The 14,970-nt window shown below is 46.0% G+C and overlaps 1 protein-coding gene across 19 annotated transcripts in view; it reads left to right on the plus strand.

The window, feature by feature from the left end:
• The window catches only part of NCOR2 (nuclear receptor corepressor 2), a 225,541-nt gene that overhangs the window by 37,567 nt on the left and 173,004 nt on the right, over positions 1-14,970 (plus strand). Inside the window, exons 1-3 of one of the 19 annotated variants that reach the window (XM_086855210.1) lie at positions 4,944-5,131; positions 5,789-5,944; positions 12,793-12,890. The exons of 17 other annotated variants lie outside the window; for them this stretch is intronic. The gene's annotated coding sequence lies outside the window, so the exon portion shown is untranslated. Of the gene's footprint in view, positions 1-4,943; positions 5,132-5,788; positions 5,945-12,718; positions 12,891-14,970 lie in introns of those variants that run through there. One more of the 19 variants, XM_086855216.1, reaches the window with a different exon arrangement.

Genomic DNA, 14,970 nt, shown 5'->3' on the forward strand with positions numbered 1-14,970 from the left:
TAGTGGAGGAAAAATGCATAATCCACGCAGTTGTTCACATTATGGTGTGGCCACATGGTTTGTGTGGATAAATAGCCCAGATAAAGCTGATTGTTTTTGTGGGTTAGTTTCCTTTCTCCTTTTTTTTAAAAAACTGTAAATGGAAATCCACACTCTGGGAGCCTGCAACTGTATACCTGTTAGCTGCATTCCCTGCTGCAGTGTCAACTTGATGGCTGAAGCTTCACATTCTTAAATGTCAGCAATTAGGTGTTAGAAGTTCTCCTCTTCCTGCTGGAGGAGGTTGGAGGAGGCCCCTGAGAACTGTTTGCTGTAGGAAATGAGAATTGCCAGGATCCTCTGTTTCAGTGGAGTCCAAGTGATCCCTTCCCCTTGTGAAAACTGAAATAATGCTGGTATTGCCACTTCAGCCCTGGCCAGATAGCAAAGTCTGCTCCTTCTGATGTAATATTTCACCTCTGCCACCATTCTCTACAAGGACAGGCCAGCAGAGATGGCTTTGGGACTGTCAGTCTCCTTCCCCACTGATGGGAACTGTCATGCTTACACTTCCCCTAATGCTGTGCAAATAATTTTGCAACTTTATTTTCACAAGGAGCAGGCAAATGGTCTGTGCTGCACTGGCATGCTAATGAAACCAAATATTAGGTTGTCTTGGTGAGAGGTTTCATTCTGAACATCTTGAAGACAAGATCAGAGGGGGGTTGTTAGCTAGACAGTCTCATTTTTATGGGAGGTAACTGGAAAACTCATCACTTCTGATGCTGGTTCTTCTTGAAGGCTTTGTAGTGACTGAGGTATTACTGCTGTAATGACAGTAATTATGTCATGACATGACAGAATTGCTGATCTTTCTAGAGATGATTTTAGTCCTTTTGTTTACCAGGTGACCTCAGGAAAAAAAAAAAAACAACCACTACCACAGGGTCTGTATCTTTTCCATTGATGTAGCAGATTGCAATGTTCCAGGTGAGGGTTGGTCTGCTCATAACAGCACTCTTCGAAAACTCCTGATGCTTCATACAGGGCTTGTGCATTGATTGGAGCAAATTACATTGAACTCCTTGAGCTCTTAAATTACTTTTGGGTCTGGAGTTGATTTGGAGAGTGAAAAATGGATGTCACAAGTATCTTGAGGACAGTGCCTGAGGTAATGACAGTCATTCCAGGCTGTGCAGGCACTGTGGTGAGCAGCACCTCCCTGCTAGCAGGGCTGTTGCACAAGGAATGTCCTGGGGTGTTCCTGGCTTTGTGCTGCTCTCCAGTTTTTTATTCACTTTTTTTTTTTTTTAAATGCCCGGTCAGAATTCTCAGAGCAGTTTGATTTAAAGAAGAAATGTTGAGCTGAAGGAATTAAAAAAAAAATAACGCAATCCAAGCACAACAGCCTAATTTGAGGCTGGTGTCTGTACCATGTCACACTCTCTTACTCCTGTCAGTCAGGGATCTTTATAAATGTGTATGAATTTTCTGAGACAGACCTTGCAGTTGAAGGCTGAGGTATCTTCCTACGTACTTCAGGCTGTTTCAGGAATCTGCTTGAGGTGCTGTTGCCTCTTCTCCATTTCCCAGCCATGCTGCTGCATCCCTTCTGATCAGGGAATTGAGGCTTTGGACTCAGTCCTTCGAGGAGGCTCCTGGAGTTGCCTGGGAAAATTCTGCTGTGTCTGAGCAGCTGGCGAGGGCAGGCAGAGCTGCCAGACGAGGAGGGATGTGACTGTGAGAAGCAGTGGGAAGGAGGATGCACACACTGACCAGTGAGGCTTTGGGGAGCTGGATCCTCCACTCCTGCCTTTGATTTGGTGTGAAAGGTTTGTCTCCAGGCTGCTGACCTCCCCAGCCCAGCAGTGTGGCACAAGGCTTGCGTGAGACCTTTCTTGATTCCTGGCCTGACCTGGTGTGTCATGTTCTGGAGACGATGGTTTTAGAAAGATGCTTTTGGGTGCTGAGTGAAGTGCTCTGATATATATTCCCCCAAGCTCCATGGAGTATTATTTTTCTGTACTTCTTAGGTGAAAAAGAAGAATCTGGCAACTGTGTAGGAGGCTGTTGCTTTGACTGGTGTACACAAGCATTAAAAATGATAAATCTGGGGGTTTTACCTGTGATTTTTTTTGTCTATTTTTTTTTTAACTCTTTGAGCTCTTCTGGACTTTGCACAGAGGTAGAAAAATAAAACATAAGACATGCCTTTGTCCCAGGAGAAATGCTGAGTGTCAGGGGAGCGTGGGCTTAGGGCTACAGCATTCCCAGTTGTGGCTTGGGGCTACAGCATCCCCAAATGTGTCCTCTCGCGCGTTTCCCACCGCACGGGGCCCGAAGCAGTTCTCTGAAACAGTAGTAATGTAAATTGAATGAGCAGTCCAGTTAAATAAGTAATGAAGTTAGCAGGGTGCCTAATTAAATTAAATTCAAAATTATGTATGGATGATGCCTTCCTAATAATTGCTGTAGGTTTGTCATTGAGGAACTCCACACTGCCCTCTTGGCTGAAGCTTCCCCTTTGCCAGGTGAGTGTTGGTGCCACAGAGGGATGTGTTTTACACTTCAGTTTGCTTTGGCTCCTCCCTGGTGCTCTTGTCACCATTGCAGTGTTGCTGTTTTCTGTTTTGCTGAGATGTGTGGAGGGAGTTTGGGTGATCAGTCTCTGCTGCTTATATGATGTATTTTTACATTCCTACAGAGGGTTTCTGATTTGCTCCTAGACCAGCCTTAGTGCTGTTTGCTTGGTCCCTGTGCCCCACTGATCTCCTTGTTGGGACTTTTCCCTGCCCTTCCCACCCCTGTGGTGGCTGGCAAGTTGCTCCTGTTTCCAGGAAGCAGGATGGCACATCTGCTAACTCTGGGTGCAATGATTTAACCCTCATCTTTATATGAAAATAATGTCTTTATTTCCATCCTTCTGGGCTTCTTTCAAACAGCAGCTTTGAAAGTGTTTGTCAGTTTGTGGATGAACATTAAGCTGAGGCAGAAGGACAGTTTAGAAGTGAGGGAAAGCTGCTAAAATTAAAGATGCTTGAGAAGATGCAGCCATCCCAGCCACCAAAGGGAATTCTCCTCTCTCCAGACAGCATGGTGAGGGCAGTCTCTCCCTGTCCTGGGCACGGTCAGGCACTTGGTGCATTTTGAAGATGGGTTGTCAAGGCAGAGCTGGCCCTGGCTGGCAATTACTGACCTTTGAGGTAATGTGTCCTTAATAGAAGGATGTGAGTACATCAGAGGAAGAATTGTCATTGTCATTATCATCTTTTCACCTCCTTTTGAGAAGGGCATGTCTATTAAAGAGCCTCTGCTGCAGCTGGCTGGCAGTGACTCCTGACTTTTCTGAAGATGAGAATAGATGTGGGGAGGAGGGAGAGCACAAATGACCAGAGCTCCATTGCTGCTTTTTGAATTTCCCCCCTGCCCCGCTGTTCATTTAGCACCAGGGTTTATGTGCTGGGTCCCAGATGGTGTCCTCAGTGTGGTAGCCAAGCTTGCCTGATGCAGGGGCTGTGCTCCTGGGCACTCAGGGCTGGCAGTGTGTTTTGGGCAGGGAGACTGTTCTGCACGAAGCAATAAATGCTCTGCAGAGAGACTCCTGGGACAGCAGCTACAGGTGATGAATGACAGAAGATTTTTGTCACGTTCCAGGCAGTCTGATTCTTCCTTGTTGATGGTTTCCCTGGGAAAACCTCCAGGTGATGAACAGGAGGATTGTGCAACCACTTTTTCTCCAGGAATGGCAAGTGCTGCTTCATCAGAGAATTGGGAGGTCTTTTGCAAACCTTTAATTAGTCCTTGATTGGCCTTGGCACCTCCATGCCCAGCTCCCCTGTGACAGAGCAGCAATACTGGAGACCCTTGTAACCCCCTCATCTCCCACGTGGGAGTGTGGAAGTGGAAGGATCTTGGCTAGAGTCCTTACAAAGCCAGAGAAGTTTAATAAACCACAGGGTGTAGTGACGGATATAACGAAGTGATTTGCATGGGTGCAGTGACCTGAGCAGGGCTCTGCACATTTCATGCACAGTTGCGTTAAAGGGATGCTGATCATTTTCAGCATGACCTGCTAATTATCAGAGCAGATGAAAGCCTTTTTTTTTTTTCCTCTTTAAATCCTTATCCCCCTACATGCTCTCTTCTTCTCCCTGCTCCTTCCCCACGCCCTTATCTAAGCTAATCAACATGACACAAACAGCCAAAAAAGCAGTATTCTTACAGCAGCTATTAACGAGAAAAGAGACAGCGGGCGTCTGGAGCCCCTCGGGAGGGACTTGCCTGGTATAACCCATTGCTTTTAACAGCCAGAGTGAGAGCTGCAGAGTCAGAACAGAAAAGCTTTAAGCTTCTTTCTTTTGAGGTCCTAATACACAGTGACCTGTATGTTACGATGTAGATTTTTAACAAGACCCAAATGTGGAATTTTAGTGGTGATGAGGGGTTCCCCAGATACCTAATACATCCCTGATTAAATATAAATTAGTATCAATAGCTGTATTTATTTTTGGGTAAGTTTTCAAAAGTTTGAGACACATGGCTATGTCCTTCAGGGAGAGTCTTTCCATCCCAAATGTCTGTTTATTGTTGATAAAGCATCCCTCAGCAGCAGAACACACAGCTAGGGGAGGGTTATGTTAATCTGGTGAAGCAGTTTCTGTGATTGCATCAAGCTGGACACAAGTTTGTTTTCTCCCATATTTCAAGCATTTGTTTTATCTAGAGCTGTGGGAGGGATTTTCCATTGTCCTCTGCTCAGTGCTAGATGGATACTTAAAAGTTGTGCTTGTGGTGATAACAGAGTAGGCTGAGACAGAGGCCAGACGTGGCTTAGGAATTTCAGCTGCGGTGGTACGCTGGAGGGAGGCTGAGCAAACGGACACAATGTTTAAATAGTGTGTCCTGAATTGCTTTAATTTGGTTCTTATTTTGTAAGTCATTGGCTGGGTTTTCTGTCCTTTCAGAAATCAGCAGCTTCTTATGAAATATGGAGCTGTTTAAAAACAGACAGCAGCTGCTCCATCCTTGCGTCAGCGCGGACTCGGCAGAAGGAAGGGGAATGGTAGACGCTTGTTTAGCTGTGATATTCTTCCCTTCATTGCTGTTGTCATATTGTGTTAACAGAAGGTCTGATCAAATATACACCAGGAAAGTAAGACTTAATGTTTCTTTGTTCTCCTGGAATGGTGTTGGGAGGGGAGTGGGGGAATGTTTGAATGAGACTTTTATTTATGTGGTTCAGATAGCTCAGCATTGCCTGTGTCGGTAGCTATGTTGTTCTGCTCTTATTTCTTAGGCTGCTTGCTATATTTTTAGCTGGGTAAAGTCTTTACTTTGTTTGTACAAAACCTTTGCTATGTGGTACGGAAACTTTTTGGGGGGGTGGTGGTGTAAGTATTTCATGGGGAGAGTATGATCTATTCACACCAACTTCCTAACTTGTTTTAAACTCTTCTCTTAAAAAAAAAAAAAGAAATCTCAGCCAGATTCTTTAAAAAATAAAATGAAAAATGAGGAACATTGTTGCACAAGAACTGGAAAGAACCCAAATAGTTTGCTTACTGTTAAAATTGCGACATGACTGGAAACATTTGGTAAAGAAAAATTAATTGCGTGGTGTATTTGTGGTTTCCTGTTGAATCTCAATTTCTAGAGGAGGTTGAAAATCCCATGGATGTTTCCTCAGATTACTAGATAGCATTATACCTTGTGTGCATGATGAAAGACCTTCAGTAAAGCGTGCCAGATATCCATGGATTGCTAAAAAAAGTCCCTCCCATCTGGAACATGACTGTTTTCTCCTTTTTAGTAGGATGATTTGAGCAGAGATAAACATGCAGTGAAATTTAGCTGGGCCCAATCTTGCTCCACCACCAGAATGGATTTCCTTGCAGTCTGGGAGTCACTTGAAGGATGCTCAGATAGACCTTTTAATGAGCTTTGAGGCCACGGACAAGGACGGCTGGTAAGGGAGGAGGGGAGGGCCAAGCAGTTGTCATTTAGCAGAGGATGGGCTTGAACGTGGTTGAAGATCTGCTCTGGGTCATCTCACATCACTCCAGGGTAATGATCCTGTGAGATCAGCTCATGCTGAGCTGCAGAGTCAGAGCCTGGGGAATCAGAGGGGAGAACTACCAGGACTGTTTGGAGTCCCTCTTCAGCTGCCCTTTGAGAGGCTCCACCATGGCCAGTCACAGAGCCACTTCCATGCGGAGCTGGAGCTCCTTCTGAAGAGTTGTGACCACGGTCACACGTAGGAGGGGCTGGATGGACAAGTAGGGTGATGAATGCTGGGCAGATGGCTGAAGAACACGGTGGTTTCCCCTCTCTGGAGGCTTGAGGAGTGTCTGAGAGCTGCTCCTGGCCAGGGGTCAGATCAGAACTCACACTGGCCCACAGCCCCTGCTCTGCCTCCTCATTTGAGCACACAGAAGATGTTTGTGTATGCAGAAGTATAACTCGTGATGACACAGGGCTTAAGGTTGTGAAATCTTTGAGGCTCTTCTGGGTTATTCCTGTGGGAAGGGAAGAGTTATCCCTCAGATAATTTCCATGGGGAAATAGTTAATCTCATAAACACCAGAGGTTGTTTTCTAAAGGGAAGGCAGGGCTGTGGGGGAGCGTGGTTAACCATGTAAAGTGAAGACAGGCTAAAACTCATAAAGGAAAAATGTATGTAGGAGTTTATAGATGTATATGAGTGTATTAGAACTTCAATTTGAGATCACTGACTGAGATTAAAATGAGCTGCTGTGGAGCTAAACCGCTTACAGAGAGCTGAGAGCAGCTTTTTGAGATGGATGGTGGCCCCACAACTTGATGACTGAGAACATGCACAGTTATTTAAAGTCTGCTTCTTTCAAGTGTTGGGTTTTTTTGTGTAGTTTGAGATAATGAAAAACTTATTTTAGGATTAATGCTCTTCCAATTTCCTGAAAATTCCCATCTAGTTTTGAATGTCTGTGTTCACTCTTGGGCTGTTGGGAGTTAAATTTTTCCTCTTGACTCAATTGGTGGAAAGAGTCTTCATTTATCGTTTCCCAGTTTAGCTCCCGTATTAAAATTACAACAAGGCTGGGATTTATTTTTGTCTTGTGTACATTTATCTCCTGTGTATCCTTGTGTCTATTATTAGAGTCCTGCTCCTTTGCTAAATGGATTGGCCGAGTTCTTGGGGACAAAATATTGAAGCATATGACTAGTGTGCAATAGCCCTCAGCCACTCGGCCCCGCAGTATTCATAGTGCCTGGCTTTACGCAGTGCTTGTCACAGCTGATTTTAAATGCTGAGGATGCAGTGGGCAGAGCCAGCAGATAGGAGATCTTAAATGGCATATCACTTTGGAAGTGAAAGGAGGGAGGAGGTGGATGTGGAAGGGAAGCTCCAGCTGAGAATAAACAGATAACAGTGGTGTGTGAGTTGCATGGCCTGGGTACAGCCCCCTTGTTTAGATTTTTTTATTTGGGCTTTTTTTTTTTCCTTGCCAGGATATTTCTGCTTCAGATTGAAAGTCAGGAAATGTCAAATCCTCTGGAAGAAGACTGGTGTGATAATTGGATGGCTATAAACTTACCCTTTCCTGAGTTAAAAAACAATCTTTGCATAGGTTCCAGCCACATTTCAGAGCCCCCTTGACTTCTGCCAGTTGGTGGCTGAACACTCATCCTCCAGTTTCTGCCTGACTTCTTGGCTTGCACAAGAGTGATTGGTGTTTCTGCTGCTCTTTCCTCCTGGTTCCACATCCAGTCTGAGCTAGCCAGTTTTTTTGGTCTTTCAGGGATTTACTCTAACTTAGCTGTTGAGTATCTTCACCTTGCTTTGCTTTCAGGATCTGTTTGTCCATCCTCTGACATGTCTGCAATTCTCTCCCAAGTGTTAGGAAGATCCTCAGGGCTCTGCACACTGTATTCTTACACCTTTCAGAGGTCAAGTCTTTGATGCCTTTAAATTATTATTTTTTTTTGATTGCCTAGGCAGTGTCTTTGGCAAGGACATGGTCCAGAACTCACAGAAACAGAGAAGACTCTTGGAGTAAAGCACAGCTTGGGATCAGAGTCTTGATTTGGTTTTTATTCCCTTCCACTTTGTTTTGCTAAAAGATGTGATGAGCTACTTTCCTACTCTGATTTGTTGGATATTTTTTTTTGTTTCTCTCCTGTCTACAGGATATACTCTGCTACTGGACTTCTTGATCCAGTTGGAGAGGCATTGCCTAGTAATGCCAACTTTTGCACAGATCTCAAATGAGTCGTCTTTTTCCACCTCCTCCCTTCTTTGTGTTCCTCATCCAACATCCTTTGGTTCCTACGTACGTGCCCCATGCTTCCTTTGTTTTGCATGTGTTAACAGAATTTTTCTGACGTTGGAGCCTGTTCTGAAGGATGTGGCTTGGCCCTTGCAAAGCTTTTTCTGTGCTACGGGCTCCTCTGGTAGAGGCAGGTGTGCCCAGTGTGCAGTTGTCCCTGGCATGGGTGTGTGTTTTTGGGAGGCTCTGGCTTGTGGAGCAGGGGGATGGTTTGGCCCTGGCCATGCAGCTGTGGGTGTAGGAGACTTGGAGCTGCAGGGTAGGATCAGCACACAGGACTGAGTTGCCTGAAGGATTTTTTACTGTGGCCACAAAATGCTTGGCAGGTGGAGGAGGAGAGTTGATCAAACAAACCTGCTTCCACCAATTGTCCAGCTTTTGTATTTCTTTGGGGGATTTTTTTTCCTTTTTTTTTTTTTTTTTTAAAAAAATTCATGCACTTTAAGGCATGCATGATTGAACAGTTTAATTAACTGTGGGAACTTCTGGGGAGAGCTTATTGGGATTTTCTGCAAACCTCGCTGCCCTTTTCATGTTTTTTGGCACAGCAGAGTTGCTGGGAGCCAGCAGGCAGGAGTGCCCAAGAATGTGGCCCAGGTAAGATGTTATCACCTGAGCAGAGATCAAAGTGCCTGTGCTCTTGACTCTGGTGTGTAGGCTCCTGTTTGCTGGTGGGAACCAGTCCCTGATCTGGTACCCCTACCTGGGCAGGCTGCTCGTGGAGCCAAGGTGCACCTTGGGCACGCTGCCAGTCTCTGGGTCATCTACTGTTCCACCTGACACCTCAGACTATTTCAGAGGCTGTGAAACTGGTTACAGGAGGAATATCAGCACTGTTAAGGTTACAGGAGCTTTCTGGAACCCAGAGGTTTGTCATGGCCTGCCAGCATGTTTGCAGAGGTTGCTAATGGGTGATATTTCAGTTTGTAATCCTGCTCTCCCTGCAGTGAATGGGTGGATAGAGGTTCTCCAGGACTTTGCAGAGGCTGGAATTCAGCCCAAGTTCTTCTCCCAGGCCTGTCAGGAAAGTCATCATGTCTGGATCCCTTGGCAGGGCTGAACATGTGCTTTCCAGGCCAGGGGAACCACCTGAGGGGTGGGACAGGAGCTGTAAGTGGCTGCAAGTGGCTCCTTCTCCAGGGAGAGCAGGAGAAGTGAAGACCCACCTTGGAATAATGGAGGTTACAACAACAAGGTTCTGGCTTGTGTTTCCAGCTTTATTAGCAGTGATCAAAATTGATTTTCTAATGTATTTTTCTTGTGCTCCCAGTGATTTTCTGTGGTCAAATCTGCCTTCTTGTTTTGTCCCTGTGCATGAATGGATTGTATTTGGAGCTGGCTTCCAAGCTGCAGAGTCTGCTTCATCCTGAACACCCAGCACTGAACACGCCCTGGCCGTGCAGTCTGTCCAGAGGCTGTCCATGATTGAGCACACACTTAGTCTGGAATTGTTAAAGGTCAAGGATATTATTGCAGAAGGTTCATTTAAAAAAAAAACAACTGAACTTATATTCTGTAAGAAGTGCTGGTGGTTATTTCCTTTCAATCCTTAGATTTGGGGTTTGAGGGGAAAAACTATTAAATAATGTCTTAAAGCTGAATAAAGATGTTGGTATTGAATATTCTAATGTCTTGCAGATGCTGTGGGGTTGTGGGGTTTTATTTTAAATTTAACAATGGGAGTTGGAGTGGCTCCAGCACCGTAAAGAATAGTCTGTTTAATTAAGGGTTTAAGTTGGAAGAGTGTGTGTAGTGTGATGCCATTTTAAAGTTTCAGCAGGGTTTTGTAGTTGTTATCCCTCATCTTCCATCCAAGTGTTTGGGGTCATGGTGGGGCTGGGTGTTCCTTACCCAGAGAACAGAGGTTGTTCTGTGTAAGAGTAGTAAGGTTTCTTCAGATGTTTTTAGCCCTGACTTTACTATTTTCTCCTTCTTGTGACTCCTGATGCCCACCTCAAGGTGCTGTCTTTGCAGGCACTGTGCACATGGTGTGTTACACACAGGAGGAAATACCAGCCTTGGTTTTCCCAAACAGTTTGGGGTTTTTCTTCAGGCTGGGAGAGGCTGTTTTGTTTTCCTGTTCATAGGGTTATGTCATCTTGGTAATAGCAATTTGGGATGGAGGTTTTGGGGGAAGGGGCAGGAGTCTGGGATCAAGTACAGCCTGCTGGAAGATATCCTGAGACATGCTGAGGTTTCACTGGAATAGAGGAGCGTGAGATAGAGCTGTGTCTGTGGCATTCAGCAGAGCAGGGCTAAGTCCCATCCCCATGGAAGTTTTTAGGGTTCTCTGTGGCTTGTTCACCTGTAACTTACTGGGGTGAAACCCACAAAATTTGCCATTAAAAAGAGACTAAATTATAATTCTCACCTGGAAAACACTACATATGTGATCCTGAGTCCTTGTTAGATAAAAACACCATTAAGAGATTCAAGGTTGTCACCTCCTAACTTCAGCCCATTCTAAGCTCATGGGATTCAGGTAAATGCTCCATGACAGGTCTGGTTTTCTTTTCTCCCCCCTTGTGTGTGGCTCTGTGGTAGCACAACGTGTATTTAATTATCAGCAGCAACAGCTGCTGCTCTTGGCCATCTAGCACACTTTGGTGTAGGAACCAGCATCTGCCAGGGTGTGCTGCATCCTGGTTTGTGCTAAGATGATTGCTTTACCTTTTTATTTTTTTTACTGTGGGAATTAGGCTCTTCTGTGGCATTAGGAATTGTAGCCTTGTATCAAAGGCTGAGCAGCTGTGAGCCTGACATGTACCAAGGAACCTTTATGGTTTGCGTTTAGTCTCTCCTGGTATGTTTATTCCCATAAAATAATTAATTGAACCACAGCTCCAAGCAGTGTTATCACCTCTACACATTAGGAAATCATAATCATGCTCTGCAACTTAATGAGATTTAAAAAGAAATGTTCTTTTTTTGTTTGCCTTCTGGTTTTGAGTGTTAAAGACTCCCAGGGGTCATGAATTCAAGCCTTTCCTGGAGATCACGGGGGCAGTGGGCTGCTGTGTGCAGAGGGCTGGCCATGGAGAGCCACCAGTGCAGAGCAGGAGCCTTTGGGTTTCCCAGCGTTCTTGCCAGAAATGGAGCTGGATTGTGAACACTGGCAACACTGTTTGGAGAAGTGAGCATTGAGAATGGAGTTAACTGTGTTTTTTGTGGTGGCCTTGGCTCTGCTGTTTTTCAGTTTTCCCTTTAATTTCTATTGTTTTCTTTGCTTATTTGCTAACTTGAAAAATTCAACAAATTGCAGAGGATCTCCCAGCCCTTGGGGTGAGTTTTCCTCAGTGGCACTCACTGAGCTCGTGTTCAGAGGTGTAAATGTAACTGGGACCTGCTGGCCTGCAGGCGCTCAGGGTCTGTGGCAGGGTGTGGAGATAGTGGGGTCATCCTGGACAGATTGTGTGTGTGTATTCAGGGTAAATATTAACTTCACATGATCTTGGGGGCTGCTGTGTGTGTGTGTTAGCTGCTCATTTCAGTAGGATTTGGTTGAAACACAATCATAAGGCACCTTAACTTCATCAGTCTTCCTATACCACTGACATTAATGATGGCTCAAGTGTCTTTTCCTCTTCTGTTTGAGTTTTGCTGCTGTTTCTCAGTCTTGCCGGGATGTGTTACTGCTTTTAACTCATTCAGCTTCAGAACAAGCCCCAACTGCACGGGCAGATTGTCCTACACTGTCACAGGGGCACAGGGCATCTCGAGTGCAGCTGGCTCTCCAGAACATCCCTGCAATGCTATTCCAAAAGGATGTGTGAATTCTCCCAGCATTTGATGAGAGAGGATTTGTAAAGCATCTCACTTCCCAGCAGCTCTGTGTATCACACCCCACGAGCCTGCTCACAGCTTGCCCTGGAGGGCAGTGACAGAACCACATACACAAAGTGTCATTTTGTGGTCTGGTTTCTCTCAGGCCAGGTGAGCTGGAGGAGAACCTCGCATGCAGCTCTCCAGAGCCAAGGAGCAGAGCAAATGTACCTGCTGAGTAACAGACTGAAAGAAACCTGGGAAAGCCCAGATGGGGTTGTGGCACTTCTTGCAGATGCTGTGTCTGTGACAAATCAACAAATCCAGTAGATGGGAAACTGTTCCTGCGTGCTGTCCCTGGGAAGAGGAGCATCCCCTGCTCCACGGACCAGTGACCCTGGACCGCTCATCTGGGCTGTGCTTGCCTGTGGTGCAGGAAGGAAATGGTTAAAGGAGGAGAGGTTGTCAAGTTGGGTTAGCCATCAGATAGCTAATATTTTAGAGGTTTTTCAGAGCTAAGCTATAAAAAGGCCGTAGCAGTATTTCAACTCGCCCATTGTCTGCTGGAAGCCAGCCAGCGTTGCCATGCCGACGAGGAATTATTACTTGCTGCCAGAGCTGGAGGAAAAGCTCATACTTTTGGCTTCAAAACAGGAGGGGTGGACTTATGTAATCCACTGTGTTTATAGGCTGAGACTGGCAGGAGCATTGAGAAATAATTACAGGCTTTCCATTTCATTTCCAGATTGGTTTTAAGGCTGTGTGGCCTCGCTTTATTTATTTATTTTGAAGTTAAGAGGGTGGCTGCTAAAGATGCAGGAGGTGATGTGGGGATGCTGCTAGGTAAGTACCCCTCACTTCCCTCCCCCGGCTGGCTGGGCAGCTTTTGTTTTGGTGCTGTTTTGTGTGGAGAACTAAACTAGGCCACAGCAGAAAGAAGTTGCTTTGAAAAACTGGGACTTGGCCGGGCGACACAGAAACAGCGTTTAATGCTGGAGGCTGAGCACACGCTCCTGTGCTTGCCCGGCTGCTTGCCTGTGGAGGTGAAGTGCGAGGTTTTGTGAGCCCCTGCTGCTTTCTGAGGTGATTTGATCCCTCCAGCCCTCCTTGGTGGGGAGAATGTAATTTTAGGGAGAGGGTAGCAACAAGGAAAAAAGGAGAGAAAAAGTTTGGAAATAATTTTTTTCCCTCCGGACGTCTTGGTCTCACGCATTGCTCCGTCGGCTGGAGACGGGATTTGTCAAGTGGGATCAAAGCAGTTCTGCTGATGTTTCATGCTTTTGAGAGGTGAATTGCAAAGTTTAGCCTGTAATTAATGTGGGTTTGTTCATCCTGGGAGCAGTCAGCAGATGATGCTGTAATTTGGGTTTGCCTGAAAAGCAGCGCTCGGTGTGTTTTGACTTCGGTCAGGCCAGGGGGAGTTTGCAGCTGCTCTTCTGGTGCTGGCTGAGTTATCACTGGTGAACTCTCCTGCAGAACTTTGAGAATGGGTGGTTTTGCTGGTTCTGAGGGTCATGGTCCTGTAATCCTGGGGAAGACACTTCTGCTGTGGTGGGGATTCCAGGAGAGATGGTGGGATGGGGGCTTTAGCTGGGCTGGGAAGTGGCAGCAGGCAGAGGGATGCTGCGGGTGGGATGGGAGGGCTGTGCTGGGGTGGTCAGAGCTGGGGTGAGCTGTGCTGCTCTTCATCCTGCTCAGTTCTCCTTCAGTAAATGAAAATATTGCAGCTGTGACCTTTTAAATCTCTTTAACATTGGGTGTAAAGCTCCAAAGAGTGAATGAAGGCTGAGTTTGGAGAGGATGAAGAAGAATGCTTTGATACGCTGCAGAGGTTAGAAAGGTGTATAGAAGATGCAGTGTGCTGTGACTTTTTAAAGTTTTCTTTCACTACTTTTACTAAGGAGTTTCCCTCTCAGTCCATGCCAATCTGCCTTCTTGCCACTGCTGTGTGGTGTGTACAGATGGAATATCCCTGCTGCTGTGCCAGCCTGCTCTCGAGAGTGGACTCCAGCACTTGTGACTCAGAGATCCTGCACTTCTTAGGGACAGCTGCAGTCCCATATGAGCGTATTTGAGCCCTGTCTTGAAACACAGGGGTGCCTCAGTGGAGCTGATGTACACAACAGCTTGTTGAATGCACACTGCAGAAATAAACTGCTTTTTCCACAGTTTCCCACAGTTATAGGCAAAAACTTGTGAGAGTGGTGACACGCTTTCAGTGGGGAAATGTCCCTTGAAACAGCAGGTTTGCCTGGTGTTATCAGAGCTGCATGGGTGTGTAGCACAAAATAATTCAATCATTTAATGATCCATAATACTGCTCTAACTCCTACCACAGATGCTGTTGGAATCAATGCAAGTTGGATTTGTTACTGCAGGGGTTTTTGGGGTTTTTTTTCCTCTCTCTGGGATTCATGCCAAGATGAACTGTATGTTCTGTTCGTAAGAGCTATGAGTAATGTATGTGTGAATCTATAACATAAGTAATATGAGTATATAAAATGTGTGAGTGTGCAGGATCTGTGTATCCTGTGTCTGCAGAGCACCGCACACATGCTCCGTGTGCGTTCTGAAATGGGGTGTGATACATGTCTGGGCAAAATTAATGACATGCCTTGGAGTTACTGCTCGCTGCAGAGCCCCGTCTGATGGCCTCATCACAGAGAGCCGAGCTGAAATCCCAGTCACAGCTATGGTTTGGTTGCTTAATTGCCCTTTTGGAGGAGTTACAAATTAGAGCTGGAAGTCCCTCCCTGTGCCTTAACGGAGACTGGAGGGACGCTTGCACCGTAGCCTGATGTGTTCTGTGGGGTTGGTGGATCCATCTGGGGGGTGTCTGGGGGTTTGTTTCTTGGAGCAGGGGGTACAGGGAGTGCTGGGGGTCCCACTCTCCATCACCCCAGGTGGGTGCTGCTGCAGGAGC

Source organism: Cyanistes caeruleus, chromosome 18 (assembly GCF_971803275.1).
Source record: "Cyanistes caeruleus chromosome 18, bCyaCae1.hap1.1, whole genome shotgun sequence".
Classification (NCBI taxonomy): domain Eukaryota; kingdom Metazoa; phylum Chordata; class Aves; order Passeriformes; family Paridae; genus Cyanistes; species Cyanistes caeruleus.